General features: G+C 51.9%; 1 protein-coding gene across 6 annotated transcripts in view; it reads left to right on the top strand.

The window, feature by feature from the left end:
* The window catches only part of Lingo1 (leucine rich repeat and Ig domain containing 1), a 182,946-nt gene that overhangs the window by 63,256 nt on the left and 99,639 nt on the right, over positions 1 to 20,051 (top strand). For 5 of the 6 annotated variants that reach the window (XM_057768215.1, XM_057768212.1, XM_057768214.1 and 2 more), the window contains exon 3: positions 9,777 to 9,821. The exons of the other annotated variant lie outside the window; for it this stretch is intronic. The gene's annotated coding sequence lies outside the window, so the exon portion shown is untranslated. The remainder of the gene's footprint in view (positions 1 to 9,776; positions 9,822 to 20,051) is intronic. 6 annotated transcript variants of the gene reach the window in all.

Here is a 20,051-nt window from a genome sequence, read left to right as displayed (position 1 = left end):
TGACCTCCTTGGGAACCGCTCTGAGAGGCTGGACTCAGGAGGGTTGTACGCCTCTGGCCCCCATAGCAGCCTTATGTTATGCTGATCCCCAACCATAAAATTATCCTTGTTGTTACTTAATAACTGTAATTTTCTACTATTATGCATCATAATGTAAATATCTGTGTTTTCCGATTTTCTTAAGCAACCCTTGTAAGAGAGGAATTCGACCCAAAGGGGTTGAGAACTACAGGTTGAAGACCTCTAGTTTAGCAAGTTCTGAAGGAGAGGCCATGAGGGTGAGGCTGGGGCCTGGCCTCTTCCTCTCCTTCCCTGTGTGCCTTTGGGTAAGTTTGTACCCACTCTGGCCCCAGTTTTGCCATCTGTAAGATGGAGGTTTTGGTCTGTACCAACCATTTACTGGACCCCTTCCCTGATTCTATAAAAACCTGAGAAGGGGGCAGATGTGGGGATGTCCCTGGGGTCTGAGGTATTAGGGGGTAGGAGGCAGATGTATTTGCTGTTGTCTACTGCAGCTAGCACATTCATTAAGGATCTCTAAGATGAATGTGCCCCCAGTTCACCTGGCACACGAGCCTCTGCATTTATTTCTTCCTGAGTGGTATCATCCATCATGCTGGCTCTATTGCCAGCAGGTACAGTCAGCTCCCACCTGAGCTCCTGCAGGCCAGGGGCCTAGTATTTTCCAGACAGGGCTCCCCTCCCTCACAGGAGTTCTTCTGTAACCTGACCGCCCTTCACCTCAGTGATGTGGGGTTAGGTTTTCCTTTTAGGTGTACCCTAAGTCAGATCATAGGTACAGGGTCCTCATTGGGCTATGAGGACAATCAGAGCTGGCTTCTTAGAGGAGGTAGCAACATTGGCTTTCAACCTAAAAAAACAGTTTGGCAGGGATCAGACAGGGAGAGAGAGGAGGAGTTGCCTACGGCACGGGTTGAGAGAATGGTGACTCCATGAAGTAACCTGGAAGATCCTCTTGGCTCACATCTACTTATTGGGGGGGGGGGGGGGTTCTAGGCAATGCTTGTGGACTGACTGATCCTCTCCCTGTCCTTAGACTCTTCTGTTCCTTAGGCCTAGGTGCTCTGTATCCTTCCCAGGTGGCCCCAGAACCATCCGTGGCCATACACTGCTCTCCTTTCACACACAGTTATTTGGCCATCCCCCTACCCCATCCCAATCCTTGGTCGATGCACCTGAAGCATGGCAACTAGGTGACCTTGAAAATCCACTTTTGTGTGTGTGTATGCCTCAAGACCCCTTTCAAGTTGGCCCAGCTTCCTGTGTGTAAGATGATTGGCGTAAAGCCTGACTCGTAGCGACTCATGGTGCGTGCAGGTCTCCTCCATCTTAGGAGGGGTCTCCAGGCCTCACTCTAAGGAGGGCATCTGAGGGCTCTCCCAGGGATGACCAGCTCAGTGGGGTGTGGCGGTGGGTCTGGATATTCGTGGGATGTTTAGAAGGCGGGAAAACTTGGCCCAACTGTGGTGCATTGGTTGGAGGGTCCAGAGCAGTTGTCCAGCAGTGCAGTAGCTGTCCAACCATGCATCCTAACAGCAACATTTACCAGCTCTGTGTGCTTGACCTTGTTGGAGGAGGCGTTAAGCCCCTGTCTTGATTCCGCCATGAAAGGGTCTGCACTGCACTGACTGCGGTGTTGCACTGGTTGATGAGACCACGCTCGGGAAGTGCGTGTTCAGTGCTAGTTACGGAGTCACCTGGAAATCTGGCAATCACAGTGGACTGGGGAGTGGCCTATGGCTGGGAACTGGTTGCTAAGGGAGGCTCAGAATCCAGGCTGACGCGTGCTTGATTCCAAAGCTTTGCCTGGGGCAATCCCAGTGTCTACCAAGGCTTCTGGTGTCCCGCCAGTGTTGTAGCCTCCCACGGGGAGTGACTGGTCCAGGCTTTTCCCACAGACTTCTCTTCTTTGGCTTGTTGTAGGCAAGACCTTCTCTCACCTGGGGGTCCAATGGGACCTGGAGCACTGGGACCTCACAGCAGGAGCTCAGAAACACTTTGCTGTTAGCGCTATGGTTTGGAAGGAAAAGCGGAGCTGCTCGGTTGCTCCCAGGACTCTAAGCAATCACTGCACAAGTCCACTAACCCCACCTGTTGTGTGTCCAATTGGGAGGACCCCAGCCCTGACGCCCAGAAGCACCCTGCAGCCCCCTGATGTCCACCCAGTTGTCTGACCTGAAGCTCCTCTCCCGGGAGCTGGAAATTTGCTGCCCACTGCAGTAGAAGCAAATCTCAGCCTCTTTCCAGCATCTAGCTGTCCTCCCAATGCATGTTAAGGTGAGGTTAAGCCACCCGGCTCCATGTCTGTACCTCTACTTTCATAGAGAACTGTAATTTGTGGAAAGACTCTGAAGGTGAGAGAAGCAAAGTTGTTCCCCACTTTGCCCCAAATGGGCTCTCCAGGAATCTTGACCTGGGCTCTTTGTACCCTACTCATCCCTTTAGAAAGGCATGCGTAAACTGGACCATGGTGGTGCACATCTTTAATCCCAACACTTTGGAGGCAGAGGAGGCAGATCTGAGTTCAAGGCCAGCCTGGACAACAGAGCAAGTTCCAGGACAGCCAGGGCTACACAGAAAAGAGAAACCTTGTTTCAAAAAGCAACAACAACAACAACAGGAAGGCACAGGGCACGGGGCACAGACTAGGGATCACGGGCTAGGAAGGCTGAGCTCTGATTCCCCTTGCTCCCAAGTCTGGGCCCCTTCCTGTCCCTTTTCACCACCTGGAGGTAGGAGTTACCCTCCTATTTTTACACAGGATATGGGGGCACCCTCTGTCCAATCCCTAAGGAGCTCTGGGTACTTGTACCTGGAACAGGTGGGCAAATGTGCCAAAGGTAAGCTGGTGACAAATGGAGAGAGATGGCAGGATGAGGGAGGGGAGGAGCTAGCGGAAAAAGGGGAACCCTGCCTCTCCTCCAGGAACCCCTTCTAGCTAGGGTGCAGGCAGCAGAGGCTGGAGAGCTCCCTCTGGCCAGCCAAAGTGATCATTCATCGTCTCTTTCGTACAGGTGAAGGAAGCTCTGGCCTTACTCATATATCCCTGAAGGGCTTCCTCGAGTCCCTTGCCATGCCACAGGCTCTCTTGTGAACCTGTGGGGTTCAAAGGATGGGCTGGCAGTAAGGGGCTCCTTATGTGGGGACAGCTAGAACTGGCCACACTAAGCCACCAGGGTAGTTCTTTGGTGGTCAGCTTCCCTCCGGTCTCTGCCAAAGGGAAACCTTCAAGTTCCTGTCTCCTTCAACAGTATGTCATCCTTGGGATGAGTTTTCCTTGACTATGCCGTGACCTCATCTTATCTCGTGGGCTGAATACAAGTTCAGAATTTCTAGTTTTTCTGGCTGGGATCTGTGTGGCTTCTCTGTCCTGTTTGGTTACAGTGGTCAGCTCCTTTGCCTTTGCACATACCTGGGTTCAGTTCTCTCCCCACCACGAGCAACTCACCATGTCCTTGGTTAGTTGTTTTAACTCAAGCCTCAGTTTCCCCCTCAGTAAAGTGAGATATAGGTGCCCATTTCAGAGAGCGTCTCAGAGGGCAGGTGGCCTAGGGACAGTGCAAAGGCTTTCTCTGTCTGCCTCTCTGTGCAATGGCTGCAAGATTCTGTGTGGAGAGCCTGGGGCCCCTCCTAACTCAGAGGCTTCTAAAACTATGTCCCATCCCCTAACACTTGGCAGCACCTTTGGCCTGCTCCAACCTGGCCTTGGGGGTGGTTCAGCTAGGTTGGCTAGATTCCCTGGAGCAGACCCTCTCTTTGGACCAGTCATGAAGTTACCCCTGTACCACAGTGGCTTCTACCCAATGTAGGGTCCAAACTGCTCCTTCCCTCTGCCTCACTAGCCCCATCCCTTCCTCTGGACCCAGGGCTCCTTCAGGCCCCCCATGGTCTCTGTTTCTGCTGAGGTCTTGGCAAGTTTGTCCAGGTCAGTATGGATGCCTGAGTTTCTGCTCCCAGAAGCAGGGCTGGGCTGGTTTGCACTGGTTCCTGAACCTCCAGGCCTCTTGCTGCCTGCAGTCCCCAGGAGGTTGCACAGGGAAGCCGAGGTGGAAAGGTGCTTGCCTGGAGAACCACAAGGTCAGATGTTTGGTTCTTATTGCCTGTAGGGGTTCCTGTGGGGAGCACAGGGCACAGATCTTGCTGGGTGGCCAGATCTGCTGCTTGTGGGATGGCACAGGGCTGGGATGAGAACATCTTGGCAGGGGAGTTGGGAGTTTTCCTGGGTCCACAGCTCTTGGCTTTTGAATTGGAGAGTGCCAGGGATTAAGCTGGTCCTCAGAGCCCAAGAGCAAAGGATTGAAAACCAGAGAAGTTTCCTGACATCCATTGAGGTAAGGGATACCAAAGAAGCATTGAACTGTATTGTGAAAGGTACACTGGGTTTAACAAGACCTGGCAGGCAGAGGGCATGTGAATGAGGCTTTGGGTACTAACTAAATTGTGGATCTGTTCTCCTGCAAGTGGAGAGCACCAGGTGAAGGACCCCATTGAGATGCATGCTCCCCATAACACTGGAGCCCTGCTCCTGCCCAGCCTGTTTCTCAGTACAAAGACACTTCCTCAGGGAGGCCTTCCTTGATCACTGCCATACATTGGGTGCTCCCTTCCTGCAGAGCTCTTTCCACTGTGGTCATTGGGTGATGGCTGCCTTTGTCACCAGGCTTTCTTTATAAGGTTCTTTAGGTCAGGGATCTCAGGGCTTGGTGGTCCCAGCTCCCAGCCCAGCTGAGGAGCTGCCAGGAAGAAAGAGGTGGGGCTGAGGACTGAGGGGACCCCAGTGAGGTGTGCACAGTGCCCGGGCGCAGCCAGCCGGCTCCTTTGTGTCATTAGGCAGCTCTTTAAAGAGCTGTTACAGGAACAAAAGCCACACAGCTGCCAGTGCCTCAGTGGGCGATTGGCCTGCTGAAGAGCCAACGCATCACCCTCTAGGTAGGTTGGTGACTCTGGGGAGTGTGGTCAGTCCTGAGGTTGGGGGCTGTGGCAAGGAGGACCATTGGCAGGCCCAGTCCTGACCTCACCAAAATTATTATTTTTTCAAATCTGCAAGAGAAAAGGGATATTTTTAACCTTGTTCCATGAAGGCATCCTAGGGGAACCAGGGGTGGGGAAGGCAGAAGCCAAGGAGGGGGAGGGGCCAAGGGCAGGTCTGGGGCTTCCAGAGAGCCCCTGAGAACAGCTTTTCCCCCCTTTGTCCCCAGCCCTGTTAAATTTTTTAAAAGCTCCAAACAGCAAGAGGGACAGTGGAGTTCATTATATCGAGTTATCTCCTCCGTTTCAGGCGAAGATCAATCTTCTGAGTCTTGCAGCTCCAAGGGGGAAGGGAAGAGAAAGAAAATGGGAGGCGAAGGAAAAAAAACTCCCTGGACCAATTTCCGCTGGCTAACACGATTACCCGGCTGCCTGGCAGCAGCACCAGCTGTTGGCAGGCATGCTGGCCCCCCGCCAGCCTCGCTCAGCTGCCGGCTGCCCCAAGGCTCCCTCCTGAGTGGGGTGGGTTGGCAGGTGTGAAAGCCCCACATGCCCCTTGGTTGGGGCTGCTGAGCACCGCATCCCAGGGATGTTGCAAGCCCTACTGGTACCTGCCGACACTCATTGCTCAGCCTATGCACAGTCCAGGCTGTGTCCAGTGTCCTGCCATGTTGAGTATGCCCTCTGAGTCCTTCCCAAGGGAGCCTTCTTCTTCAGAGAGTAAAATCACAGAGAGATGGCTCCACTAATTTATTTATTCACCCGCTCATCCATCCATCCATCCATCCATCCATCCACCCACCCACCCACCCACCCACCCATCCATCCATCCATCCATCCATCCATCCATCCATCCATCCATCCACCTACCCACCCATCCATCCATCCATCCATCCATCCATCCATCCATCCATCCACCCACCCACCCACCCACCCACCCACCCACCCATCCATCCACCCATCCATCCATCCATCCATCCATCCATCCATCCATCCATCCATCCACCCACCCACCCATCCATCCATCCATCCATCCATCCACCTACCCATCCATCCATCCATCCATCCATCCATCCATCCATCCATCCATCCACCCACCCACCCACCCACCCATCCATCCATCCATCCATCCATCCATCCATCCATCCATCCACCCATCCACCCATCCGTCCACTCAACAAATAGTCCCGGAGCATTCCCTTGGCAGCATGCGGTCGTCACATACTCAGAAACAAAAAAGGTGTCTGTAGTCTGTGTTGAGAAGGGGACAGACAAGAGACAGGGACACATACACAAGCAGGACAAGCTCAGGTGAGGGAGGACAGAGGCTATGGTGGTGGGAAGGGAGTTCTGAGAGTGGAGCAGGTCCCAGAGGTCTTAGGAGGAGGTTGCTGGTGTGGGACAGTCACAGTAGTCGTGACTCTATTGTGGGGGTTTGAACTATTGTCCACATGAGGTGCCCAATTCCAGCAGGGCAAGGGCAGCGTGGGGCAGACGGTGGCTGAATAGTCAGGGCTGGGATGTGTTTGAGGGAAAATATTGATAGTGTCTGCTGATGGCTTGGGTGTGGGTGTGTGGGATAAAACGGAGTCAAGGTGGAGGGAGATGTAATTTTGGGTTAAAAATGAAGTGTTCTGGGTTGGACAGGGCCGTTAGGAAGAGTAAGTAGAGGTGACGGATTGGCTTCCAGCTCTGGAGCTGTGCTCGGGAGACTGGGGCTAGCAGGAGGGAGCTGGAGGCAGAGCTGTATATAAAGCCCAGACCTGTGAAACCTGCCAAGGGGTGAGTAGTCAGGAGAGGAACGCAGGCCCACCGTGGCCTCCGATGTTTGGAGAGGGAGTGGCCAGAGGAGGCCAGTCCTGGGAGGCCAGAGGTAAGCATCTTCACATGGAAGAAGCCATCAGCACATCAGATGCTGTCCAGATCTTGGGGACCAGGGCATAGCTTTCTGGGCATCTTGATATGACTGTCTTGTGGAGTAGAAGGGACCTTGCAGCTCCAGAGAGGGCTGCAAGACATTAGCCAGAACCTTAGAGCAGACAGTTGAGTCTTTTCCCTCCCTCCCTCCCTGCCTCCCTCCCTCCATGCCTCCCTCCCTCCCTCATTCCTTCCTCCAATCTAACTCTTCCTTCCGTCTATTTCCTTTTACGCTCACTGATTTGTAGGCTTTTTTCCCCCCAGCAAAATGAAGATGTCATCTCAGTTGTCACTGGATCTCAGTGAATAAAGAGTCTCACTGTGTGGCCCTGGCTGTCCTGGAACTCACTCTGTAGACCAGGCTAGCCTTGACCTCACAGAGATCTGTGTGTCTCTGCCTCCTGAGTGTTGGGAGTAAAGGCGTGCACCCAGCGGAACTAATCTTAAGCACATGCTCCCATGGGGAATTACATAGCAGTATATCAGCACAAATATGTTTTGGGAGGACACTTTGGCAACAAGTAGAAAATTTAGAGTGTTTATATCCTTTGATTAACCCTTTGGAACTTGCCTAGAGAAATGCTTACACATGCTTACAAGGAAGCAGGATTCCCCACACACCCACCACCCAGTAAGTAATGTTTGAAATAAAAAGTTGGATTCCTTCAAGCATACATCCTTGGGGTTCCTGGTCATCTGTTGAGAGTGTGCCCCCTTGTGGAGGAGCACAGTGTAGCATTTGTGGCACTCCCAGACTCTTTAGCAGTGTCTACTGGCTCTCTAACCAGAAGCCCTTGGGGAGTACAGGGACCATTCAGCACTCCAGTGTCCCCTAGAGCAGGGGCTCTCAACCTTCCTGACGCTGTGACCCTTTAATACAGCTGCTCATGTTATGGTGACCCCCAACCACAAAATTATTTCCTTGCTGCTTTAGAACTATAATTTTGCTACTGTTCTGAATCATACTGTAAATATCTGGCAGGTGACACCCAAAGGGTTCACAGTGCATCAGTTTAGAACTGCTGCTCTAAAGAACAGTGATCTGATGGCATCGTGTCAAAAGCATGCTGTGAAGGCCGTCAGGGCTAACACGGGGTGCTCTCAGCCAGATCGGGTGCTGAGCGAAGATGAGCAAAACTTGATGCTCTGTAAGACATGGAAAGATCTATAATACATTGTGGAAGAACACAGAAGCTATGAACCCTAGAGCAGATCCTGTGTGTGCACCTCTCTATGGATGCACATGCACTCTAGAGTAGACCCTGTGTGTGTACCTCTCTATGGGTGCACATGTACCCCAGAGTAGACCCGTGTATGCCTCTCTATGGGTGCACGTGTACCCCAAAGTAGACCCCATGTGTGCGCATCTTTATGGGTGCACGTGTACCCCAGAGTAGACCGTGTGTGCACCTCTCTATGGGTGCACGTGTACCCCAGAGTAGACCCCGTGTGTGCCTCTCTATGGGTGCACGTGTACTCCAGAGTAGACCCCATGTGTGTGTATCTCAATGGGTGCACGTGTACCCCAGAATAGATCCCGTGTGTGCACCTCTCCATGGGTACACGTGTACCCCAGAGTAGACCCCTTGTGTGCACCTCTCTATGAGTGTACATGTACCCCAGAGTAGACCCCATGTGTGCATCTCTCTTCAGGTTTACGTGTACCCCAGAGTAGACCCCGTGTGTGCACCTCTCTACAGGGTCATGTGTACCCCTAGAAAAGGAGTTTGTTTATTGTACTGAATAATCAAACAATATTCTGTAATAATGGAAATTTAGATTTTTGTTGAGTTTTTTTTTGTTGTTGTTGTTGTATGTTTGTTTGCTTTGAGACAGAATATCTCCGTCAGCCCTGGCTGTCTTGGAACTCACTCTGTAGATCAGGTTGGCCTTGAACTCAGAGCTCTGCCTTCCTCTGCCTTTGGGATTGAAGGTGTGTACCACTACCACCTGGCTTGAAAAATTTAGATTTTTATCTCATCCTGGAAGTCTTCTATGTCTGCACCAGCCCAGAACCATCTATTGTCAGATCTGTTTGGAATGCCCACCCTCACCCCCATGGCTGCTCTGAGCAATAGGTGCACGCGCGTGGATGTGTGCGTGCGTGCATGTGTGTGTGTGTGTGTATTCTCAGCCTATGAACTTCTTGGGTCTAGACTACATACTCTGCAGGTACATGTTCTAGGTACATACAACTAGAGACATGTTTAAAAACAGGAGTTGTTCAAATGGGACCTCAGATGGCAGTACCAGCACCCAGGGGAAGCTACCTGAAATACAAATTCTCAGGCCCACCCAGAACCCCTTGCTCAGAAACTCCCAGGATGGCAGCAAGCTGTGTTTGTTCAAACCCTCTGGGAATGGATTCACCTGCTTGTATTAATGGGCAAAAGGCCAGCCAGAGTCACAGGGTGACCCAGTGACATAACTGAACTGGGCTGGGTCAGGGTGCCAGACATATGTGGGCCCTTGTGCTCTATTCTTACCAGTTCTCTTGGGTCCCATTTGGCCATGGCCAAATCTGACCTTGAAAGGCAATGTGAGGCACAGCTCTTTGTGTCCAGGCACCAGACAACCATCCTTGCTGCTGTGGGTAGTCCGGGTGAGGTGGGGTGGGGTGGGATGGGGTAGGGTGGGGGCTCTCCTAGTCTAGTTCACAGATCTCAGGACACATGTGGAGCCCAGTCAGCAGCAGCTCTGACCTGATACTTGTTTTACTCTGTGAAATGGACCAGGCATCTTTGCTCAGCCTCTCCTGCCTCTTCTGCCCCGGGGCATGGCAAGTCCAGGCTAAACAGAGAGCTTGTGTGAGGCAGACTGAAGGGTAGATCTGGGTGTCTGCTCACCTCTTCCCTGATGTTTCTCTGCAGGAGTCCTGCTGAGGAGCCCTGAGCCCGGAGTGAGGCCTGAGAGAGGTGAGCCATCATCCCCTTGTCCTGTCTCCTGAAGGCTGCCTTTGCTTCCTCAGCCATGTTGGGGGTGGGAGGAGTTGCTGAGTGAAGAGGGAAAGGCTTGGGAATCAGCTTGGGGTTAGGAAGGTGGTTCATAGACTACTGACTGAGGCCAGGTTTATGGGGAATCAGAGTCCTTTGGAAGAGCCAGGACAGCAGCCAGCAGCAAGGCGAGCTGTGAGCTAAGATTAAGCCAGGTGAGTAAGTTGGGGCTGGGGATCGTCGGCCTGGCAGACACTGGCTTTGTGGGTGTTGGGGGGCAGGACTTGTGCTGAGATCTGTCAGCACTTTGAGGGTTCCATTATCTTTCTCACGAGCAGGGTGAGGCAGAGCCAGCAGATTCAGGGCAGACACCGAGTCCCTCTCCGGACCCCCAGGACACACCTGTACAGTTTTTTTTTTTTAATTTAATTTCCCATCAGAGTCTCAGTGTGTCTGCTGACTAAGCCAGCAGAAAAGACTATGGAGTATGGTAAATCTCAGGCCTGGCAGGGCTGGCAGGGATCACTAAGGTCGTGAACTGAGGGTCAGGTTTAACACCTCTCTGTGACCTTCCCCCCTCCATTTTCTGGTGGGTCAAAGGGGACTTCTGAAAATTAGTCCTCTTGGATGTTACTCTGTGTAGAGAAGACCATGCACATAGTTGGTGCTCAATAAATGGTAAAACACACACACCAGTTGCTAAGCAACTGAGATGTGGGGAGAGAGTGATGACCTGAGGGTCAGGGAAAGCACAATCTTCCGCAGCTGAGCCCTCTGCCAAGGCCTATCACTCCAGAGCAGAGATTCACTCTATGGAGGGATCCAGGCCGCCTGCCTGGAGGAGGGGCAGTAATTGTTACTAATTTGCATGCTCAATCACTTCTTTTTAAGTCTTCAAGAAACCTTTCCAGACTTTAATTAGCTCATTCGTCTTAGCAACAACAATCTTGGAAAGGAGCAGTTTGTTCCTTTCTTAGAGGTGGGGGAGTCAAAGCTGTGGGTAGGGACGGGAGCCAGTGGTGCTGCAGGCTGCGGCCTGGGTCCCTACTCCTAGCATGCAGTCACGGGGGTGGGGTGTGTGTGCGGCAGCTGGGGATGTCAGATCCTAGAGAGAGTGGGGGTGGACAAGGGACCAGACCACAGTCATCGGGGCTCTTCTGTCCTTCATGGATATGACCTGCTTATCTCTCCTTTGCATCTGAACCCTGCCAGCCCTTCCTGCTGTGGTGTGCCTCCTCTGATAGGGCATTTTGCCTACCTTGCTTGATAAACCACCCTTGGTGGCCCCTCCCAGGGTGGCTGACCAGCCCCCACCCTGCTTTGTTGTGTGCACTTAGGCTATCAGTACTTGTCCCGGGTGGGGCTGGTGGTGGCCACTATTTATGGGAGAGGATGGAAATGGGCAGGGAGGTCACTTGAGGAGCGCACAGATGCGGGATTTGGAAAGCATGGCTATCGGGTGGGGCAAGGGGGCAGGGAAGAGGGGGGTTCAAGTCTACAGTGCTGTCAACATTGCAGGATACGGCTTCCGAGCAATTAGTGGGCTGGCCCCGCAAGACCTCTGAGATAGAGAAGACTGCATGCTGGGCAGTGCCCAGTGAGCACGTGTGTGCGAGTGGGCTGAGGAAAGCCTGGGAAGAGGTACTGTGGGAATCCAGGAGTGGTTTCATGAGCAGGAGCTAGGGCAAGAGGAGACGGGTGGGGCATGTGGGGTGTGTGGCTTCCCTCTGCAGTCAAGGCTGGGCCTGAGTTGTGCCAGGCTTGGACAGTGCTCCGCTTTGGCCAAGCCACACAGGTTTCACAGGAGGACACCTTCTGAGGGACCAAAGGGAATTTGGTACAGACAGCTGAGCCCAGGAGAGTCAGTGACAGGATGTTCAGCTGGTGGGGTTGCTGACACTCTCAAGCCCATTCTTGCTAAGTAGCTTTCCCGGCCTGACTCTGTGGGTGGGTCTGAGCTACTGACCTGAGGCAGAGTCACATTCCTCGCCAGAACAGGAACAGAGCAGCGGAGGAGGGTGTCAGGCCAGTGCGCTACATTTTTAGCTTTAAAAACTTCTGTGTCTGCTTCAAATGCTGCTTTCTTTTTTTGATTTTTACCTCAATTCCCCCATCCCAGCAGGGAGACCCCATTGTCCTTTCCTGACAGGCTTTTCCAAGGTCTGTGTGTGTGTGGGGGGGAGGATGGAGGGGCATCTGAGATACACAGCCCAGAGGGAAGCCCTCAGGCTCTGGGCCTGACTGCTTGGCTTCACACCCTCACCACTTAGAAGCTGTGTGACCTTGGGTATGTTTCCTAGAGTCTCTGGGCATCAGTGTTGAGCAAGAGGTCTTCTGTGATTGGGTGTCTGCAACAGAGCTGTTGTCAGTACCAGCACTGTGACTGTGGCTCCCTTCAATAGGTGGGCGACAGGGTCAGTCCAGGAAGGAATGAGGGATGTGTGGGTCATCACCCTGGGTAGCATGGTTAGGGTGGGAAAGCATGGTTAGGGTGGGAAGGTGGCTCTTGCCTCTCTGCCTCCTTCTTGGTATCAGTTGCTAGGAAGCTTCCCTGAGCACTGCTAAGCAAGGGATTCGTGGCATTCGGTTGGACAGCACCTGTCCTTTCAGATACAGATGTCCTCAGCCAACAAGGTAGGGGCGGCACAAAAGGATGGAGTCTGGTGGCAAGATAAAGAGGCTCCTTTTCGTGGATACAGAGAGGCGTCCCTGGTGATACGGAGGTGGGGCTGAGGGCTCTGACCCACCGAGGAGGGAGGAGAGGGGACAAGAATGACACCTTTCACATGGCACCCAGTCTGGGTTCTTCACACATCATTTGTTCCTCTGGGGTAAGTGTCTCCCACATGCATAGTGGGGATGCTGTATTGGGAAGGTGCTGACCCCAGGGGCAAAGAGCGTTGAAGCCATCCAGGTCCTGGGCTTCAGGGCCCCAGGAACAAACACAATTTTCACTTCTGGCTCTAGGTGTCCCAGATAGTTACCTGCACGGGTGAGGATGGACATATGTGTGGGGTATGATATTCCTCCCCAGCAGGTAGCTCTGAGAAGTGGGCAGCTTTCTTCCATCTTCTGCAGTGTGAGCCCTGAGTAGCTCCCACAGCCCAGCCTGGTACCTGGATCCTGTGTGTTCTCCCCGTACCTGCCTCCTCATCCCACCCAGGCCCTCACCTCCTGTCTCCCAGAAGGAAGAGGCCCTGGAGAGGCAGGAAGACGCAGGAGGAGAATAAGTGTCATATGGCAGTGTATGTCGAATGTGGCCAAGCATCCTTCCCCTGTCACCTTCATTCTGCAGCAGAGGAAATTCAGACCATTGGTGACTGGCCCAGAGTCACACAACTGGCATGGATGGTGGGGCCCACTGCAGTCCAGGTTGGGTTTTGCCCTCTGGAGTCTCTGACAGGTGAGAACCTCACCCCAGCCATCTTTTCCATCTCTGCTGTGGCCAGGCTCTAGGATGGCACCATACTCACATTATATTAGCTTCCCTGCCACAGGCCCTTTCTGACCCGTGTTACAGATGTGCAAGGTGAGGCCAGGAAGGGACTCGGGCTTTTCTGAAGTCAGGTTGTCGTTCATCCTCTTGACCTGCTACTCCAGAGAATCTGGTGACAATCTGGCCAGTCCTTCCGATAAGTGATGCATATGTGTCCCGCTCTACCCCGGGTCTGGGGACTGCCTACGCACCTGGAGAGAAGGCAGAGACAGGGTCAGTCTCTACACTCAGGGGAGAGATGCAGGGATATTTTCCTGTCTTTCTGCTGTCGGAACCACCAAGGTGACATAGGTAGCAGCTAAGAACCTGGCCTGTGCAGGCAGTTGTGTGTCCTCAGGTGTATGATTTGAAGTCACTGCCTCAGTTCGTCTATCTAAAAGGGAGAATGATAGCAGTTCCGCTTTGCAGGCCTGTTAGAAGGTTGTTTGTCAACTTAGGGAAGTAATAGCAGAATGCCAGAGACTAGACAATGTGTGCCTCTGTGTCTGTCTGTCTGTCTATCTCTCTCTGTGGTGTCTACGCAGGTATAAGCACTCTATACATCTGGAGTCCAGAGGTCAATGTCAGGTGTATTCCTTGATTGCTCTCTATGATTTTTGTTTTGTTTGTTTGCTGAGACAGGTTTCTCACTGAACCTGGAGCTATTTTGGCTGGGCTAACTAGTTACTAGGTTCCTGGGATCCACCTATCTATCTCCTCTTAGAGTTTACAAAACACCATGTCAGGCTTTACATGGGTACCATGGACCCAAACTCAGGTCCCAATGCTTGCACAGCAAGCACTCTACCATTGAGCCACCTCCCAGTCTGGGACTAGGGTATTTTTTTTTCCAAGAAAGAAATAGTTGAGTTGGTTAGCACAGGCCTGTAATCATAGTCATTTAGAGGCTGAGGCAGGAGGATCATGAGTTAAAAGCCTGAATGAAGACAGGTCAGTCCAGGCAATTTACTGTCTCAAAATAAAATAACATTAAAAGGGCTATAGATATAGATCAGTAGATGAGTACTTATTTATCATGTATGAGAGCCCTCAGTTAATTTCCAGCACCAAAAAAGTGGGGAAAAGTCTATTTTCTATAGTTCTAGAGGCTAGGATGCCAAAACTGAGGGGGCTTGGAGACTGGAGATAGCATTCAGGGGTAGATGACTTGCCTAGCATCTGGATTTGAATTTCTAGAATAAAAACAACATACACAGCTGAGATGAGCTCTTCTGCTGTGTCATCCGGTAGAACCATCCAGAAAGGCACGTGCTCACGACTATGACAACTCCCAAAGGCTCCGATTCCACACTGTTGCTTTGGGGATCATTGCCAACATGGGAACTTTAGGGACTCATCCAAGTCACAACATTCCCTTCTGGCTTCCCAAATCCACGCTTTTTCTTATAGGAACAGTACATTTTCTCCATCCCAAGACCCCAACTTGTTTCCCTTGAGTCAGACATGGACAAGACACAGGGGACAACCAGCATCTTCCAGCCCACTTGCTGTGACAGTCAGGCCTCAAATGGACAGTGCATCACCAGAAGAAGAAATGAGCATAAAGAAGCCACTGGTCCCAAGCAAGTCCAAAAGCCACCAGGAAGTCATCCTTCCATTTTTTTTTTTTTTTTTTTCGAGACAGGGTTTCTCTGTGGCTTTGGAGCCTGTCCTGGAACTAGCTCTTGTAGACCAGGCTGGTCTCGAACTCACAGAGATTCACCTGCCTCTGCCTCCCAAGTGCTGGGATTGCCACCACCGCCCGGCTTCATCCTTCCATTTTCAAGGTGGATGGTAATCTCCTTTGATGTCACTTGCCGCATCCTGGCCACACCAGGGCAGGGCTTGGGCCTCCAGAGCGTCAGGCAGCGTTGTCTGGATAGCTTTGCTCCCACCAGCAAGCCACCTCACAGGTAGGTGTCTCGTGTCTGTGGCTTCTCCAGGCTGGGGCTGGCTGCGCTCTAGTGGTCCTCTGCTCCTAGCTGGTTGGAAGCTGCCTCACTGCCTCTTCTTTTGTAGGCGTCTCCTGAATTGGAGCTCTCTGGGGGCTTTACCTTTGTGATAGATCTCTGCAGGGTGCCCATGGCTTTTGCAAAAGCTTATGACTTGTATCTTCTGAAGTGGCAGGTTGAGCCATACCTGGGTCCACTGGAGACAGGACTGGGACAGTCATCAGGTTTGTGCTGATATGTGGGTAGAGGAGTCCTGAGGTGGTGAATGGCTGTGATGGCTGAAGCACCTTTCTGGTCCTTATTGTCTGTAGGGACAGATCGCCACTACCCCTAACAGTCTCACACGGTCACTTAGCCATACCCTCAGCGCTCTTTCCCAAACATGCTTTCCAGGCTCCAGCTGCCAGGCTGAAGGGTCTCAGGTTTACTCCGGCCTCCCCCTGGGTGCTCAGTTCCCTCATCCCACTGCCTCTTCCTCCCTGCAATCCGCAGCATGATCCATCAGACACCAAGCAGAGCCCTGAGCACTTTGGTGCTCTTACTTCTTCTGCTGAATGTCATAGTCCGTTGTCCTTAGGTGCACCTCCCACAAAGTCCTAGGACACAGACGTAATGCAAGTCCTTACTGTAACCAGGGTACATTTTCCCTTGTTCCAGAACTTCCTTCCCTGTGCCCTCTGTTCCCAGCAGAATGGTCCTTCTCAGCCACATTCTGTAGCATGCATCTCCATCCCCCCCTTCTGTTCACTCTTCATGGTGATGAAGGCCTTTCCTGATCTCTTTCTCTAAACCCTTGTACCTTCCTTTGCCTCCAGTCCAAAGTCGCTGCCCCATCTCAGCTCTGGCAGGGCAATGCCCCACCTTGCTGGCACTGTCTGTCTTAGTCCATTTAGTGACATGGTTCCAGAATAATTCAGAAAAAAAAAAGACGTTTCTTTCTTACATTTCTAGAGTTTAAAAGCCTGAGGTTGGAGGGGCTGCGCCTGAGGAAGGGCTCTTTGCAGCCTCACCTGTCATGCACAGGCGAGTGTACACATGACGCTGCATATGTCATATGTACTAGTGAGCCTGGAGCTGTCAGAGATGCTCTCAGGGCTATAGACTATCACACGGGGTCCTGCTGGCTCATTTGTGTAACTAGACATGGAACCCGCTCTAACCTCCTTTCATCCACCCTGATTCTTGCCCAATATATCAGCCCTAGATACCCTATCACCTGACCCAACAGCTGTCCATGAGTCTGGGGTAAGGGTAGAGGGCGGACATTTCATGTGATTACTAACTGTGTGTTTGGGGAATATATGTACATGTGTGAGGAAGTACTTGCCTATGCATGAACATGTAAGGGCCGGGGTCTACCCTGGGTGTTTTCCTCTGGTGCTCTCTGCCATACTGTTTTAGACGGTGTCTCTCATTGAGAACTTGGAGCTCACCATTTTGGTCAAACTGGCAGGCCAGGGGTCCCCTAGGATCCACCTGTCTTTGTGACCACTGCTAGTGCTAGAGTCACAGGCATGCACCACCATATCCAGCTTTTATGTGGGTGCTGGGGACCCAAACTCAGGTTCTCATGATTATGCAGTAAGCACTCTACCCACGGTTCCCACGTATTTATTTATAGCCATTTTATGCCATTGTGTATTTGTGAAGGTTTCCAAGCACATGTGTGACGATGCAAAGATAGACGCAGTCTGCTGTAGGGAAGAAGACCGTAACAGAGAAAATGGAGACATCCGAACATGGACTTATGGAGTAGGGCGCTGGCTATGATTCTTGGGGGCCAGGATAAAAAGGGAAATAGGGGCTATGTGCTTGTGCTGCCCACAAGAATGGCATAGAGACCCCGAGAAGGATGGGGTTTTCTAGGAAGAAGGGCTGCTGGGGACAAGGACATGGCAGGAAACTGCCAGCCCTGCCCTACTGACCACCCTGACAGCCTGAGCTGTGGAGAGGGAGGTTTATGTTGCAGCTTGAGGTTGGGACAGGGCACTGGAGTCCTTGGGTGGAGCTGGGCAGAGACCTAGGTGGTGTTTTGTGATCTAGTTCTTGGCATCTGGGCCCGGGGAGGCAGGGTGTGGTGAGCACTGTCCAAGCAGGCACCCTCTGAGTTCTGGCTTGCTCCAAGAAGGAGGAAGCCCTTTCTCCACAGGGTACCCTGCTGCCCCAGGCAGAGCCCATCTGGCCAGAGGTGTGGATAGGCCTTAGTTCCCAATTCCCTGGCCCCTGGCTCTGTCTTGCTTACCTAGCTGGACTTGGCCATCTGTAGCTTGGACCTAAGCCAGCTCAGCTTCTTTCCTGCCTTCATCAAGAACCTCTGCACTCCTCACAGCCTGGGTCTGGGCTCCAGACTCATACCGGAACTGGCTTGGCCCTTTCCAAGTCCCTTCCATAGGTGTTCAGGGCCTGGGTGAGCCAGCTTTACTTCCCCACTGGTGCTGAGCTCCTCAAAGATTGGTGGACACCCCCACCTTCTGTCCAGCACTATCTGGTGTGTGTGTGTGTGTGTGTGTGAAAGCCTTTCAAGGAAAAAGGGGCAAAGAGAATAGAGCATCAACATTATAGCGGGTGGGCTTCCAAGTGTTCAGAAAGTCTTCCATATACATGGCCAAGACCAGACCTCGAGGCAGCCCCAGAAAGTAGGACAGCAATGGCATAGCAACGGTAACAGCAGAGGCTTCCAGGCTCCTGCTGGGTGCCAGGTGCTGTTCTGAGCATTTCACAGATATTTATTGGCTTAATCTTCACCACACCCTGTGAGCTGTTATTACAGAGGCACAGAGAGGTTAAGGAACTTACCTGAAGGTAAATCATCCGTAAGGGGCAGAATAGGGGCTTGGAATCAAGTGGCCTGGACTCAGTGGAAAGGGAAAAGGAAGGGGCCCACTTCTTAGGATGTCCTGGTCCTTTTGGTAACTGACTCTTTTAGTTCAGGAGAAGCATAATGCCTTCACAGTCCCTCCATGTTGTGACACATGACATGATTTTCTTCTTTTTAAAGAAACATACTATTCTGTCCTGTGGGCACATGGACCGACCGTTCATCTGCTCACCGGCTGATAGAACTGCTCCATCTTCCTGCCCCCTCCCCCACTGCTGGAGTTAGTCACGTGCCACACATCCAGCTTTTACGTGGGTTGTGGGAATCAAGTAAACATGAGTGGGCAAATCTCTCTTTAACATCTTCCCTTAATTCTTTCGGATATCTAACCAGAGGTGAGATTGCTGGTTCTTTCGATAATTCTATTTGAATTTTTGAGGGCATAACCCCTCTGCTACTTCCCAACTGCCTGCTCCTAATTTGTATTCCCACCAACAATGTGCAAAGCTTGAATTTCACCACATCCTCGTCAGCTCTTGGCTAGACTCTCCTCTTCTGTCACCCCTGTTTTGTGTTTTTGAGACAGGGTTTCTCTGCATAGCTGCCCTGGAACTTGCTTTGTAATGCAGGTTGGCCTTGAATTCAGAGATCCGCCAGCCTCTGCCTCCTGAGTGCTGGCATTAAAGGCATGAGCCTCCACTGCCACCTTTAAAAAAATGTTATTTGATATTGTGTGTGTATGTGTGTGTGCTTGTGGCTTGTGTGTGTGTGCGTGCTTGTGGCTTGTGTGTGTGTGCATGCTTGTGGCTTGTGTGTGTGTGCGTGCTTGTGGCTTGTGTGTGCGTGCATGTAGTCACGGCACACATGCCATGGTAGTTGTGCTGAGGTCAGAGGACCGTTGTGTGGAATCAGAGTTCTCCTTCTGCTTTTATGTTGATTCCCAGGGCTGAACTCATTTTGCCAGGCAGGCAAAGCAAGAACTTTTACCCTTGGAGTCGTTTGGCTGGCCATCACTACTTCTTTTGTTTCTTTAGGTTTGTTTGTTTGATTTCAGAAGGAGTTCTCATGTCACTGGCCTTGAACTTGCTAGGTTTCAGAAGATGAACTGAACTCTGGATGCTCGTGCTTCTACCTCTCACAGCTGGGTTATAGCTTCAGGCTGCCACACTCTCCACAACCACAACACCCACTATATCTGGCTCTTTTCTTCCTTTTCTGAGTAGCAGCTTTTAGTATCATATCCAAGTTATCACCAAATCCAGCTCGTAGACCTCGATCTGCTGTCTTGTGGAAGTTCTGTGGCTGCTGGTCATATATTTAGGTCTTTCCTCCGTTTTCAGTGGCCATCAGTGCTTGCTCATTTTTTTCCATATAGTGTCTGCGCATCTCAGTCCCTCCCTGAGGGCAAGGCCATGTCATTTCCTTCTAGATGATGGCCGTTATTCCGGCCCTGAGTTCCTCCTTCTCAGGTCAGTCATGGCTCACAGCTCACCAGGATGGTGTGAGCCCTGCGAGGATGCAGGCTTCTCCTAGCCCCAAATGTCCACTGCCATGAGTGTGGACAGGAACTCTGACAGGGTAGAGGCCTTGGGAGTTTTATGCAGGACCAGCATCCCAGAATCAACTGGACACTTCGAATAATGCTTCAGTGAGCACTCGTGGGCTCTGGCTGAAGTCACACAACAGTGCAGAGTCCCGCACATACTATTGAGAGGTGGCTGGCTTTTATCTTGGTACTTAGCCAAGTCTCACAAACCAAGGGAACTTTGTAGTCAGAAGAATGGTCTGTACTTGGGCTCAAAGGTTTGGGGTGGGGATGGGAGCAGGGCAGGTGATGGCCACTGGCATTCCCTAGCTGCTGTCCTGAACTACCAGGTTTGGCACTCTCAGGCCATTGGCCATGACCAGGAATTTTCAAGCCAGCTGTTCAACACAGGAGTCCACGTTGCACTAGAATTCTGGATTTC

This window comes from Chionomys nivalis, chromosome 4 (genome assembly GCF_950005125.1).
Source record: "Chionomys nivalis chromosome 4, mChiNiv1.1, whole genome shotgun sequence".
In the NCBI taxonomy this organism is placed as follows: Eukaryota; Metazoa; Chordata; class Mammalia; order Rodentia; family Cricetidae; genus Chionomys; species Chionomys nivalis.
The sequence above is the reverse complement of the archived record's forward strand: the minus strand, read 5'-3'. Positions and strand labels throughout refer to the sequence as shown.